The following is a 16,198-nucleotide window of genomic DNA, read 5'->3' on the forward strand; positions in this document are numbered from 1 at the left end:
GTACCTATAAATAAAGAATTAGAATGCAAAGTAGAGTGAAAAATGTGCTATCTGGAGTGACACACTTATTGATGAGAGGTGGAAGGAGGAGCTAATGATGGTTTTTGACTAAGGCAATTGAGGAAGTTTCTGCGGGGAGGTGGCATTTTGTTGGAGTCCTAAAGGATGAGTAGTAGTTGATAAATACAGGCAAATTGAAAAAATAACAATGACCAGAACTAAAATGTGCACATTAGGCATTATGCTAAGCTTATTTAAATGTATTATCTCTTAAATCCTACAAAAACTCCATAGTACACATAATTATTGTCCCCATCTTAAAGGTAAGGAAACTCAGGTAAAGTTAATTTGACCAATATGACATAAATGCATTTGAATTAAGATATGTTGATTCAAGCTCTCCTGGGCTCTTTCCAGGAGAGAGGGGTGGTCTACAAGAAGGAGACACCTTCATCAAAGAGCCAGATGAGCAATTTTGGAGGAAATGCAAGGTTTTATGTGGCTTACATATAGGACATTTAGGACAATGAAGTAGGAGAAAGAGAAATGAGATTGAGGCCAGATGGCAGAGTCCTGAATATTATTATAAGGATTTTTTTTTCTCCAGGCAACGTGGAGACACTAAGGGTTTTTGAGTGGGAGGGTAGTGTAATTTAACTAGTGATTGTAGGATAAGTCTGGTAGCAGCCTGAAAGATGGATTTGAGGAGGGAAAGTTTGGAGGCTAGGGAGACAGTTCCACAACAACTGTGGCACGCAGGTGCGAGGACAAGGAAAAAAGCCAAGGCATGGTTAGTGGGAGTGGGCAGAGGCAGAGCTGAGGGCCATTGCGGGAGTGGAGCTGGCTGGGTATTATAATTGCTTGTGTGGAAGCGTGAGGAGGGAGAGCTTCAGTTTCCTCTGTTTGGAATATAGTGATACCATTGACATAAGGAGTACAGAAGCAAGACTTGGGGAGGAAGAATATGTGTTGGGTTTGAAGTGTGTTGAGCTTGGAACAAATATATCCAGATAGAGATGTCCGAAGGGAATTTGGAAAATCTGGGCCTAGGGCAGAGTAAGAGAATTTGGCAGACACAACATAAACATAAAAGTTGAAGCATAGAACAGAATGGAAGAGAAAACGGAGGCAGACCAAGCTTAGATCCCAGCAAAATGCCTGGATTTAAAGGAGTAGGTGGGATAATAGAAAGCAGTGGGGGAAAATGTAAAAGGTCAGAAGCTTAAGGGCAAATATCGTGAGTTTATAAGTGCCCAGTGGGCAGTGACAATGTCTTAATAATTTGGCTCCTTGGCTTCAGTTAGTGATGCCTTCTGCGTAATAGGAGCTCTATGGGTACTTGTTGGATTGAGTTGCATATTTCTGCTCTGAGGAACTAAGAATGGAATAGGCTCTGTAGAAAGGGTTGTGTGTGTCCCTTGAGCTGTCCCAGGAGTGACACAGTGAAGGACAAACCATTCTCACGACCAATTCCATATTAGTGTCATTCTTATGCTTTTGAATATTTCCTTTTTACAGATGTAACAATAGGGATCATCAGGCCCAAGAAAACAAACAAGTGGTATCAAGGCAGGAAACACACACTTGCCCAATTAAGGCACCAGATTTTAAGAAAAAAAGCACCCCAGGGGGTGGGAAAGGCAGGTGGAGAGAAGTAAGTGATGGATTTAGAGTGAACTATTGACTGAGAAAGCCAGTGACTGTTCTGTTTCTTTAGATATAAAATGAAGACCGTAATGTTCTTTTCATGACGTTTACTTGACAATTGCACTAATTGTTTAATAACACGGGGGTGTATTTACAGAAAAACTTGGCAGTGATAGTTTTAAAATGGCCTTCCTGTCACTGGAAACCATCATGGACATATTTATATAAGAGACCTTGAAATGATATGGTAAACAGCTTTTCAATGTGATATTTCTAAATCTAATGAGAAATTAGGGAAGACTGATACAATCCACCAGGCTGGTCTAGGCTCCAGACCTCATGGAGAGCTGAGCTAATGGGTAGGATGGAATATGACTTAACCCTAAGGCTGAAGACAAGGGCTGAAGTGGCAGATTTTGGACATACATTGACTATTGCAGAAGGGGAGAAAATGGCCGTGACCAGATCTGTGCTTTATTTTCTGCTCTCTGCACTCGAAGTTCTGATAACAGTGTGGTTTATGCCTGAGTGCAGCTGACTCAGACAGTGGCAGACTTTGAGTCAGTGTTTAAAGGCAAGAGATGATGCTGTTGGCCAGAAGCAATTTCATTTAGGATTAGTATTGTCAGATAAAATACAATATGCTCACTTAAATGTGAATTTCAGCTAAACAACAAAAATTTTTAGTGTAACTATATCTCATGCAACATTTAGGGTATACATATACTAAAAATTTATTTGTTGCTTATCTAAATTTCAAATTTAAGTGGGTGTTGTATGTTTTTATTTGCTAAATCTGGCAATGTCACGTAGGACTGAGTCTCATTAGTGTGAGGTTGCTTTTCTCTTTTATTAGTGCAAACCGGGACCTGGCCTAGGGTGCCAGGAAAACTATCTTATTTTCAAATGTTTGGGTAGGTCCTGGAGAACTTCTGTGTATATCAGCTGTGAAGGTGAGAAATTGACTGAGAATTGGTGGGTTTGAAGATAACTAAGATACTCCTGGCTTTGATTTTATAGAAATTTTTTTATTGTGGTAAAATATACATAACATGAAGTTTACCATTTTAACCATTTTTAAGTGTACAATCCCTTGACGTTAAGTACATTAACATTGTTGTGCAGCCAACATCGCTATCCATCCCCAGAACCTTTTCACCTTCCAGAGCTGAAGGTCTATACCAATTAAATAATAACTTCCATTCCCTACTCGCCCTAGTATCTGGCAATCACCATTCTCCTTTCTCTCTCTCAATGAATTATTTGACTATTTCAGGTACCTCATATTAGTGGAATCATACAATATTTGTCCTTTTGTTTTGGGCTTAATTTATGTGTTTGGCTTAGCATAATGTCTTCAAGGTTTATCCATGTTGTAGAATCCTATTAGAATTCCATTGCTTTCTGAGGCTGAGTAATATTCCAATATATACATATAACACATGTTGTCTATCCATTCATCTGTCAATGGTCATTTGGGTTGTTTCCACATTTTAGCTATCGTGAATAATGATGCTATAAACTTTGATGGACAAATATTTGCTCAAGTCTCTGCTTTCAATTTGCTGAATATATATCTAGAAGTGGAATTGCTGGATTATATGGTGATTCCACGTTTAGTTTTTTTTAGGAAACTCTACACCTTTTTCCACAGTGGCTGCACCATTTAGGTTGTCACCAACAATGCACAAGTTTTCCAATTTTCCCACATCCTCCCCAGCACTCATTGTTTTCTAGTTTTTGAGTAATAGCTATCCCAATAGAATAGGTCTGTGTAAATGTAATTTTTCTTTTCTTTTTTTTTTTTTTTTTGAGATGGAGTCTTGCTCTGTCCCAGGCTGGAGTATAGTGGTGCTATCACGGCTCACTGCAACTTCTGGAGACACAGGTTCAAGCAATTCCCCTGCCTCAGCCTTCTGAGGAGCTGGGACTACAGGTGTGCACCACCACACCTGGTTTTTTTTGTATTTTAGTAGAGACTGGGTTTCACCGTGTTGGCCAGGATAGTCTTGATCTCCTGACCTTGTGATCCGCCCACGTTGGCCTCCCAAAGTGCTGGGATCACAGGCGTGAGCCACTGTACCTGGCCATATATACAATTTTTAAGGATGGCTTGTGGCTTCTGCTCCTAGTTTAAATAAAAATAGTTCACTCTTTCTTGCTCTGGCATCACAGTGGCCATTGGCACTGGCATAAAATTATATATTCACTGCATAAAACATTTCTACAAAGTTAGGAAATGGGTTTCCCAGAGGGACTTTTAAAGGAACTCTGAAGATAGTATCAAAAAGAAGAGTTCTAGAAAAGTTTCCAATTATGATAGCAGTGTTGGACTAAGCACATACCCATCGTTTACTTTGCAAGACACAGGGTGCTTTTCTTTCTGCAAGTTCAGGTTTGTTTGCTGAAGGACGCACTCACACTGAAACACATGCATCATGATTTTGTGGTCATACCTCACAGACCCACACCAATGAATCTGAATCAATTCTTGGAATAGACCTAGTGTCTTTTTCTGGATATTAGTTCCCAACATATTCTGAGTTTTCAGTAATAACACCCACGGTGGCAGTATCAGAGACAGAAGTGAGCTGAATTCAAGTTTGGGACAGAATGTGATTACTCTCAAATCCAGTTATTAACCACCTTTCGGAAAATAGAGGATGACTGTTCCCATGGCAACAGAAACCTTAAAGAAAGAGATCACTCAGCAGCCTGACGTTTTTAGCAAGCTCCACACTGATTCAACCTGCAGGTAAAGGGAACCAAGAACCAAAGTCAAATGTAGCCTCTGTGGCAGGGTTTTTTCCTTTTTACTCCAACAGTGCTTCCTTTTCCCCATAATTCTTCAAAAGAAATCAGTCTGGTGCTATCTTCCCTGTCTTCCGGCCTCTCCCAGGCCCGTTTCCCAACATCCTGGTGTGTGCATATGTGTTTCTATATCTGTTCGTATTCTGTCTGCCTTACTCATCTCTATGTCAATCTAGATTCATGTCCTTCATAGCTGTTAATGAATCATTCAAGGTGTACTTTTAGCTCAGAATTGAATAATCCACCAGAATAAAAAAGATTCCACTATTAAACATCTTTTGAGCAGGGCTTTTGGATTGCTTGTTAGGCAGAAGTCAAATTATCTTACTGTTCTTTTCTTTCTTTTGTTATGGAAATATTTCTCATGAGTGAACACTTCTGATTTGAATTGGTACTAGTGCATGTCTCATTGTTGTGTCTTTACTTGTGAGTGAACATTCTGAGCTGCCTGCCTGCAGATTCCAGTGACAAATGCCATGTTATTTTTAGTACCCTCAGTCACACTGAATAAATCCAATCTTATTTACATAATATGTAAGGCTGAACTCATGGTTTGCTTTATGCTTTTAATGTCACAAGCAGACAATGATATGAACAGTTGCACACTCAGCATACGTGGACACAGTTTCCTTGTTGAATCAAATAGATTTACTAATAGAATGGATCTGATGTGTTACAGGTTTGCCTAACAGACATTGGTAAATGCCCATAAATGATTGTTTGTGGCATTAGTTTTACCTAGAAAATGTTAATTCTTCGACATCTACAAACAGTGAATCATAAGTTTTTCTTGAAACTGTGTTCACTTTAAAGTAGACATGTACAAATGAAATGTGCATGAAATCTCTCCTTTTCCCCGTCCTCTCACAGAATGCATGTAGTCCAGAAGCACTTAGGCCAGGTAAAGAACAAGGATCTTGAATTTGACTATTCAGGCCTTAGTTTATTCTTGACTATAGAAGTAGGAGGGAGAGCATGAAGCCATGATCTTGAGTCAGCTGAGGGATAAGGACATGCCGTGTCTCCCTTCATGAGAGATACTTCCTCCACCATACACTCTCCACGATACACTTCCTCCACTATACACCCTCAGAGCAGTTACTCAAAGACAAGGCTGATTTTTTTTTTTTTTTTTTTTTGAAATGGAGTCTCACTTTGTCACCCAGGCTGGAGTGCAATGGTGCCATCTCAGCTCACTGCAGCCTCCACCTCCTGGGTTTATGTGATTCTCCTGCCTCAGTCTCCTGAGTAGCTGGGATTACAGGTGCCCACCACTGTGCCCAGCTAATTTTTGTATTTTTAGTAGAGACGGGGTTTCACCATGTTGGCCAGGCTGGTCTTGAACTTCTGAACTCAAGTGATTCGCCTGCTTTGGCCTCCCAAAGTACTGGAATCACAGGTGTGAACCACTGCAGACACTATCTTCTAGCCAAGGCTGAAGTTTTAAACAGAACTGGGTTGAGTCTTAAATAATGAAAGAAATCTATCTTCATGACAGTATGTGACTGAAAAGTTATGAGGTAGTTTAAGATATGATTTCAGGAGCTTCTCATCCCATAGGAGATGGGAGCTTGAGAGCATTGTTGGTCAAATTTACTGGAAATAGACTTGTATCATGTTCAAGTCTAGCGTGGAGACTCTGCACTAACCTCCTTTCATCTCTTTGTCTGGGTCCGCCTTCCCTCACCCGAAAAATCTCTTAGTAGCACGTCTAGTTATTTCATCTTGGTCATTCAACCATGAAGGACTTGAGGGACTCCAGTCCATGGAAACACTGAGATTAAGCACTGTTGATGAGATAACAGACCCGAGTTCTGAAAAACAAACATCAATTTATTAAACTTGCCAGTCAAGTGAGCCCTGCATTTGGGAGCGGTTCCCCCCAGATATGCTTGAGCAGAGCTAATATATGTTACTAGGAATGCACAGATGGTTCTGATTAACAGAAGTGGTGACAAGGAAACTGATGGACTCCTAGACCAAGACAGAGCTGCTTTAACACACTCAGCATTCCATCTGTCTTAGGTTAAAGCTGGTTTATTTTGGCTTTGCAGGTCCTGATAGGATTTCAAACAGCAGTTTCTCGAGGGGGATGATTCTAAGGCATAAGGCTCTTCAGTACGATGTCCTTGATGTTGATTTGATTTAGAGAACATGATAGGTTAAGGCTGTGTCCTTGATGCTTGCTAGCAGAAGCCCTTTAACAGTTTCACAGCATGACAACTGTATGTGAAAGAGGCAGGACATGCAGGGGAGGTGGGGGAAGCCTGGCTAGAGATGGTGGCAGGCAGCAGAGAAAAACATGTTGTAAAGAGATCTTGGAACACAGCCACATAAATGTGCTTGTGCAAAAGAATGGAGAGGGGAATGCTTGCCCTTGCCTGAAGGCAGGGCGGACATTGGGTCTCCACTGCATCCCCCAAGCTTTGCATGGTACCTGGCACAGGGCAAATGCTCTCTAAGTATTTGTTGAATGAATGAATGAATGATAGGAAGATGGGGAAAACAGTCCAACAGGAGAACAATTTAAGACAGTAGAGGGTTCAAGGCCTGAGGCTGTGGCTGGGAGAAGATGATGAGAGCTTAGGTTCCCTGGCCTGGGTCATTTCTGAGACACAGACTTTACAGGCCCTTGCCCCTAATACATTCACACCAAGTGGTAACTGCTGTCAGGGTGAACTTTGCTCTCACAGAGGAGTTGTAGGGAGGGGTGAGGAGTGGAGAGGAGAAATCACCGGACTCTAGGTTCCTGAAGGAGTCGATGGAAAATGAGTGAAAACAAGTCCCCCTGTCTTTTTTAAACCACTGTACACTTAACTTGCTGCAGGTACTCTGCTAGACCCTTCTGACACTCTCTAGTCCTTGTAGCAAGCCGCTGCAGTTATAGTAGTGAAACCCGTATTACCAACCAATGAGGGAGGGAGCTGTGACTTCCCTAGGCTCGCATAGATGACAGGGACAGGCTGATGTCATAGTCCATTCTGTCTTGCTCTTTGAGACCCTTGATGCCACTCTTACCTGAAGTTCACAGGCAAGGTGGGATCCAGAGAGCCCTTTGGCCAGGCTGCCCTGAGCATGACATTAGCTAAAGAGGATGAGGGTGGCCTTCCCGACCTTGGTGCCCATCAGGTCAGAGGTCTGCCGTTCCAGGGTGCTGGCTGCTTCTCTTACAGGGTGGAACACAGAGTGAGTGCAAGCCCAAGGAACCAAGAACTTCAGTTCTTCATTCTTTTCTTGCTTTACAAAAAAATTTCGTGGAACTTGAAAGCCTGATCGTGAAGTTGACTAAATGAGAATTGCGCTAAAGTAATTTTGAAAAGGAAGAATACTCCACAAGGAGTGCGGGGACTCTTTTGGCTTATCTCCTTACTTCAGATATGAAAAATCCATAAAGCTGGAGAATGAAACAATAGTGGCACATTTTTAGGTGGCAGTTCGGTATATTTATCAAAACTGACAATAAATAAGAATTTTATTTTTAAGAACTATTCTTGAGAAAAACTAAAAATTCATATATAGATCTATGTATTAGGGTGTTCATTGCAGCCTTGCTTGTAAGAGTTTAAATGTGGAAATGTTCCAGATTTACATCAGTACAGTAGAGGTTACATTAATTAGGATATGATCACACCATAAATACCATGGAACCATTAAAAGAAATTAAGCGGAGTCAAATATGCTGACTTGAAAGGACCTGAAATATATTGGGAGTGAAGGAATGAAAAAAGCAAGTCACAAAACAATATTATGTAATTATGTTACAAACACATTGGAATGTATTTGGAAGGATGCACACAAACAATTTTTAGTGACAAACTTTGCAATTAGAGAAAAAGTCAAGGGATGGTCTCACTTTTTTGATATACCTCTGCGTGGTTTTCCTCTTTTATTAAGAGCATATTCATGTGTTAATTGTGTATTTAATAAAATGATAATGTGGGGAAACAGAACCTGGATATTTGGGAAACGAGAAAGACAAGACAAATTAAAGATAATTTCAGGTTTAATCCTACAGGTGAGTTGACATGAAATTTAATGGACTAGATAGAACCCACTGCTATCACTGGTATGGGCTGCTTATTTGAAGGCAGAATATCTTTGAGCCCTAGTTACAGCCAAATTTTTGTGGCCAAAGAGATCATAGTGCCCTGAAGTATTCTGGGAGCGGTTAAGAATAGGTTTATTGCAGCCAAATTAAATGGGGTCTTAGTGGCTTTGATCGTAGAAGTTAGTACATGAAGAAAGGAAAAAAAGCAATAGGCTGAAACTGCTCCAGCAGAAGCAAGGAAGGGAGTATCCCCTGGAAAAGTATCAGGAAGCTGTGCAGCACTGCAGGTGGGGAAGAGGAGAGAGCTACCTGTCATAGCTGCAATTAATATGAGAGCATTCTCTTATCCAGCAGAAACATGAGTTAGATGCCTTTTAAGAAAATTGAAATATGACTTAATTACCTAGTAAAATTATGAATATGATAGAAGTATGAAGCCTAAAAAGAAACATTTCTTCTTCATTCCTGTTTCTAATTCTATACTTGTTCCCATTAATCACCACTGTTAGAGTTTGGTGTGAATTCTTCCAGAGCATTTAGGCTTATACATATGTACACAAACACACATAGAAGCACACTCACACACAATGACACGTGTGCAAAGTTAAAAAAAAATACCTAAATATTTTCCTAACGTAGTCTCATTCTGAGCCTCAACAGGAGGCTGTGCCCACAGAACTGGCTCACCAAATTTTGGAGTTCTTCTTTGCGTTTCTTTGTGAAATGCTCTGCAGCGGCTCTGGAGAGAATAGCTCTTCCCGAGTGCTTTCACCAGCACACTTGGGAAAGCAATGCAGGGTGGTTGTAAGTGTCACTGAGGGGGCAGATGTTGATTTGGATTTAGAAGAAATGGGATGCAGGAGTCTTAGATTTGGGTGATTTGTAGTGCAGTGAGTTTAAGAATTTTAGCTCCAGAAATGCGGATTTGAACACGGGTTTTCGCACTATCTCTATAAGCTTAGGAAAATTACTTAACCGTTTAGAACCTGTTACCTCACTTATAAAGTGAGAGTACAATGGTGCCTATCTTATTGCAAGGGGGTTCTGAGGACTAAAGAGGCAATGCCTACAAAATGTTTATCACCTTGCAAAGCATGTACTGAATAATCAATAAAGTAGGCTGCATTTATTTTATTTTATTCCTGTTCCAGGTCACTTTTAGATCACTTTTGAACACTTAGAGTCCTCTTCTAGTCCTTCTAAAAACTGCTTTTCCAAAGGCTTGACTTGCTTGCCTTTGTTTTCTGATCTAATATTTATGTACATTTTCTACTTTTAATCTATCATGTTTGCTTCAATATGCCAAGACTCCCACATGGTGTTTTGAAAATGAACCAAGAGGTTAGGCATGGTGGCGCACGCCTGTAATACCAGCACTTCAGGAGGCCGAGGTGGGTGGATCACGAGGTCAAGAGATGGAGACCATATGACCAACATGGTGAAACCCCATCTCTACTAAAAATACAAAACAATTAACTGGACATGGTGGCATGTGCCTCTAATCCCAGCTACTCGGGAGGCTGAGGCAGGAGAATCGCTTGGACCCAGGATGTGGAGGTTGCAGTGAGCCAAGATTGCTCCACTGCACTCCAGCCAGCCTGGGTGACAGAGTGAGACTCAGTTTCAAACAAGAAAATGAACCAAGAACAAACCAAAAGTGCTTCACACACAACTTCTTGGACTTACCTTAAATTGAGTTATAGTTGATCATTTCTTGCATTTTAAACAACTTTATTTCTTGGTTGATTTAGTGGCACAATTTTCCAAATTCATATTTGGTTTTTGACCTCAAGGGCTGAAGAGTCTCCTTGCTTTTGGCCTTGTAGAAATTTAGCTGCTTTCGTGCTTCTTGTCACTAGCTGACTCTTGACTCTATCAGTCCATACAGAATAGTCATAAATTAATCTGATGTTAGATTAAGTCTTAGTTGCACATCTAAGGGTTCTGTCAATTTATCTATTTATTCAATAAATCTTTATGAGTGTCCCTGAGTGTTAGGAATTTTACTATGTTTCAGGGATAGTGTGGTAATAGAGACAGCCTCTTCTTTCATGAAATGCAGAGTCCGGCAAGGCCCATACACATTAAGTCATGAATTACTAATGCGGTAGTGCTCTGCTGGGTGATATGCTGTGACAGGGACCCAGGCAGGGCTCCCTGGGGGAAGTGATACTGATATGAGATCTGAAAGAGGAATGAATAAAGTGAGAAGTAGAAGAATATTCTATACAAAAGCAACTGCATATCCAAAGACCCAGACATAAGAGAAGTCTTGCAGTATTTGAAGAACTGAAATAAAAGTAATGATTGGAGTGGAGAGAGTGAGGGTGTTGAGAGCTGAGGTGGGACTGAAGCCATATGAGGGATTTATGCCTTCCAGGAGTTTCTCTGACCGGTTTCTGATAACAAGTGGTTACATAGTCTAGACTGTTGCTGAGTTCGCAATGATGACAACATTGAACCTCCTTGAACACAGCAGCATTTTATTGCTCTTTGGCGACTAATGAAATTTTGTCTCTGGTGAAGTAATTGGATTCTTAGCATGACACATTTTAATTCAAGTCAAGAAGACAGAAATATAAAAGACTAGTGAGTGATTGCCTCAAGTTTATATAGAAATAGAAAGGACTTGGAACTAGAGAGTCTTTGTTTTGAATGGTCTTTCTGGACTTTCCTTTGTTAGTCTTTGTCTTTTGTCTACTTTTTGTCTTCTTAAACTTTGTCTACATGTAGTCAAACGGAATGGACAAAGCAAAAACAAAACAACAATAGATTCGGCTTCAGAGCTGCAAAGCTCCAGGCAACTTCGATGCTTCACAGTTAAAATTTTCCTTTCAGTAGCTGCAGTTGCAATCGTCTCTAGCATCAGCAAAGAGGTGGCAGGAGCATCATGTTTCCGAGATCCAACTTGTAAGGCATGTAGGAATGGGATACTACCTAAGAGGGAATTCTAGTCTTTCATTCTATGTAGAATTAAAAAGCCTTATCTTTTAGCTAAAACCCCTGACTGTTTAGAATAATATGATTTAGGATAATCAATAAATATACTTATAGAGATATAATACTTATAGATTATTTGATATAAATGTTTAATTCGTTCTTAGTAGTATGTATCGAATTTTACCTATGGCTCTGTCTTGTCTTACTCGAAAAGCAGAACGATTTCTTTCTTAGAAAGAAAGCTACCAGTTCCCAGATGCCCACTCCTTTTCTTTTTAAGGAATCATAATTTGTTCTCCTTCGAGCCCAGATTTCTCAGTGAATTCTCCAGTATGCTCACAGCTCTCCCTCCAGATATTTTGAGAGCTTGGAGTCATAGTCCTGCATTTTTAAGGAAGCTGTGAAAACCCACATGAGCTCTCCTTTTCCAGCCGTAGAAAAAACTAAATAGTGTCCAGCACCCACTGTTGGTTGAGAGTCCTTTGGATCTAAGTTTTCTTCTTCTATATTCTGCTGGGTTCTCGTGAAAAACTAATTTGAGATAATAGCAGAAAATAAAAGACACTGGCAGAAGGATTTTCAATGTTAAGAACTGACCTATGACAAAACTGGCCATTTTGCATCTTTGTCATATTTACAGGTTTACTTTTCTAATATTTATACTTTGGATTTGTGGGGCTGGAGGGGCGGTAAGGTAGCCATAGCCAGGAATATTTGTACAATGACGGAAAACTAATAAAGATGTGAATTTTGTTAAAGAAAGATTCTCAGATCACAATATATTCTTGGCAGTGCAGAAGAGTATTCTCCTGGGGATAGAGGGAGTGTCCAGATAAGTCAGAATGAAAATGAGCGGGGAAGATGGGTATATTTCCCAACTGTGGAATTTGTGGCAGAGAGAGCAAATAACTGCGGCTCTCCTGGCGCCTGGTTGCTCGCACCACGTCGAGGCCCAAGCAGGCAAAACCCCAGCGGATCACCGCGGAGGAGGACCTGGGTAAGCAGCAGCCGACCACGGAGTTTGTAGATGTGGCCCCCACGGCGTCGGCGAGGGGGAGCTTGGTGCTCGGTGGGAGAAGACGCAAGTCTGAGAAATGCTGTGCGAAGTTCTTTAGCGTCTTTGAGTTGTTGGAACATAAGAAAAATTGCACTAAAATCCACCTGTCTTCATCATGAATGATGGCGAGGGTCCAGTGCCTTCAGAAGACATCTCTGGAGCTGTACTGAGCCACCAGCCACCCATTCCAAGCAGTGAGGAAAGTCACAGGGAGAATGGGAGCAGCTCAGGGGACATGAAGGAGAAGCTGGTGCGGAATCTGTGATGTACCTAAAGACAAAGACGGGCCTGCCACCCACCCCCCAGTACATAAGATATTTACCCAAAGGCAAAGTGGCCAACACTGACGTGTCCTTGCAGGCGCTACGGGACACCAAGGTGGCGGTGAATCAGCGGAGCGCAGATGCCCTGCCTGCCCCTGTGCCTGGCGCCAACAGCATCCTCGAGCCGATACTGTGTCTGCAGCAGCAGAGGCAGCTACAGCAGACCCAGCTCACTGAGCAGATCCGCATCCCGGTGAACACGTGAGCCGCTCATGCCTGCACTCCAGCGGGGCGGCCGACACCCTGAAGACCTTGGGCAGTCACATGTCCCAGCAGGTTTCTGCAGCTGTGGTTTTGCTCAGCCAGAAAGCTGGAAGCCAAGGTCTGTCTCTGGACACCTTGAAACAAGCCAAGCTACCTCACGCCAACATGCCTTCTGCCGCCAGCTCCTTGTCCCCAGGGCTGACGGCCTTTGTTCGGAAGCCGGATGGGACCTGGGTGCTCCCAAACGTCGTGTCCCGCCTCCCCAGTGCTTTACATCCTCAGGCCCCGGGCTCAGTGTTCTTCCAGGGCCCTTTCTCCTCTGTGGCGCCAGACCTATCCAAGGGAAGGGGAAGCCACCGAACATCTCCGTGGAGGAGGTCAAACCCAAAGATGAGGCGGTCCTCTCCAAGCACAGGTGTAAGTGCTGTAGCAAGGTTTTTGGGACTGATAGCTCCTTACAGATCCGCTTCCGCTCCCACACTGGAGAGAGATCCTTCGTGTCCTCTGTCTGTGGTCATCTTTTCGCCACCAAGAACGACTCGAAGTGCACTTTCGCTGACATCCCTAGGTGAAGGCAAACCCCCAGCTGTTGGCTGAGCTCTAGGACAAACTGGCAACAGGCAATGGCATCCCCTATGTACTCTCTGTACCCCTCCCTGTAGATGAATCAAGTCTCTTTCTAGACAGCATACCTGTCCTTGTAACCCCCTTGGTAGGGCTACCTGAGAATCCCTCTTTGGTGACTAACCCCAAGGACCTCAAGGGTGGCCCCCTGCCAACCAACTTGCAGCCTGGGCCTTCTCCAGAAAGTGAGGGTGGACCCACACATCCTGGGGTGGGATCAAACAATAATTCCCCAAGGACTGGTGGCTTCCAAGGGAATAGGACCATGGACCCCAACAAATGTCTCATTTGCCACCGATTCTTAAGCTGCCAGAGCTCCCTCAAGATGCATTACTGCACCCACAGTGGGGAGAGATTAATCCAGTGTAAGATCTGTGGCTACGCCCAAAGGTAACCTGAAGACACACCTCGGGGTTCACTGAACTAACACGTCCATTAAGACACAGCATTCTTGTCCCATCTGCCAGAACAAGTTTGCCAACGCCGTGATGCTGCAGTAGCAGATTTGCCTACTCTAAGATGGATGGCTCCCAATCAGGTATCAGTGCAGATGTAGAAAAACCAGGTGCTACTGACAGCGTTCCCAAAACCAGTTTCTTCACTTCTTGGAAGAAAACAAGATTGCAGTCAGCTAAGCTAAAGGAGAACTTGCGTGGAAGGAGAAATGCAGACAGAGTGAAATCTCTAGAATCTGCTTTTTTTGTAAGAATTCATCTCCTGTTTTGTTTTTCTTACTGATATGCAAATGATGTTTACGACGGTTGTGATCACATCAGACAAACTTCACGATCACCATTGTTGCTATGTTGCTTTGCAAAAAATTGAAAAATAAAAAAAAAATCAAAACAAATACAGACATTTTTATTTTTTTAATTTTGGAAAGAAACTTTGTTACTTGTGACAAACTGTATACACAGAACCTTTGTACAACCTAGAATGACTTTTTCCAAAGACTGTTACCTATTTCAAGGTAGAGTCATTGGAACTTACTGAACAACAGTGGAAAAGACAACTGCATAGCCTAATTGAGAGGAGAGGGGTATACTTCTATGGTAACTGTATGCAGGTCTGCCATCTATTTAGGGACCTGTTTTATATGCCCCAACTCCGTCCTCATTTTATTGTTTGTTTTTTTGAATGTAATAATAATAAAAAAAACCCCAAAAAACTAAGGTTGTAAAATTGCTTCAACTTTAGAACTTTAAGTAGGATGCCTTCAAATGGACTTATGCTAGTCCTTGGGGAGTGAATACGTGTGTTGCTCCTTATTTAAATACAGTTCAGTTGGAGCCCCGAGAGTGTCAATGTCTTCCTCACACTTCTTAGATGCCTTCCTCTTCCTGAACTCCAGAAGAGGTGGGCATCTGAGCGGGGAATCTCAGATGACTTAATTTAGTTTGCCAGTACCTACTTTATTGAAGAACTGGGCTTTCATTCTTCAGAAGAAACTCATGGAAAGGCATGTTTCCTATCACAGGTTCACATGCCAATTCTTTTTGTTGTTGTTGAATTTCCATCTACAACTTATGCCAAGTAATTGTGAAGATTTTTTGGTTTTCTTGCTGAATATTTCATGAAGGCTATGAAGTTGGAACAGGCAAGTCCTGGGTGTGAAATCTTTAACTGATCTACCTCATTTATTTTTTATTTTTTGTACACATAGGGTCTGTTTTCCTATTTTACACTAAAATATTCCCAGGCCCTGTGTAAAACCAAGAGTTGATGTATTGGTGGGAAGAGCTGAACGTTCAAGATGTTTTTGTGATGTCTTTTTTTTCCCTGCAATTTCCTTTTGTACATGTAATATTGAGCAAATGAAACATTGGTCTTGGTTTAACAAGAAAGGAGAAAGAAAGACTCTAACTTCTGGGAGAAAAGTCTTTCCCTCTATCTGGAAGGCCCTGGATGAAATGTGGATCCAAGACTATTGGCCAAAGTATCATCTTTTCATTGTTGCACCTGACTTTAGGATTCCCTCCACTCACTTTTTTTTGGCAAGTTGTGCCTTTCCTTCTAGAATTGTAAGTGAATACAATAATAGTACCTGTTCACACTGTGAAGTGGATATTATTACAGAAAACACACCAGTGGCTTTCTTAATGTTGAGCTAATGTCTTGTAAATGTATAATCTGTGGAGAAACCCCTGTAGTTGTACCTGCTGATGCTGTCTGTTGGTAAATAAATTTTGAATTTTTTTCTCCCCAAAAAAGAAAATGAGTAGGAAGAGAACCAAATAGTTAAGAACATGGTCATAAAGAGTATAGATTTAGGTGAGAGAACAAAGGAAGAGTTAGAAATAAGGTGTGAGAAATGATCATAGTAACTGGCTAGAAAGAAAGCCAACTTTATTTGAATTTAAAGTGGACCAGAGGGGCAAATGATGTGAAAAGCAGTGTGACTGATGATATCCAGTAGGTAGCAGATGCTGATGGAGGGTAGACTGCACAGACAGGAAAGGCCTTCGTATAAAGTAAAAATGATTCGTCATTAATAATGACTCTTTTTTTTTTTTTTTTTTTAAAGTATAGGTGTTGTGGTGAAGG

At 41.7% G+C, this 16,198-nt stretch overlaps 1 pseudogene; it reads left to right on the forward strand.

Moving 5' to 3' along the window:
* The first annotated feature begins 4,310 nt into the window (after positions 1–4,310).
* On the forward strand, positions 4,311–14,154 carry LOC102118499 (sal-like protein 4; annotated as a pseudogene).
* The last annotated feature ends 2,044 nt before the right edge of the window (positions 14,155–16,198 follow it).

Source organism: Macaca fascicularis, chromosome 6 (genome assembly GCF_037993035.2).
Source record: "Macaca fascicularis isolate 582-1 chromosome 6, T2T-MFA8v1.1".
In the NCBI taxonomy this organism is placed as follows: domain Eukaryota; kingdom Metazoa; phylum Chordata; class Mammalia; order Primates; family Cercopithecidae; genus Macaca; species Macaca fascicularis.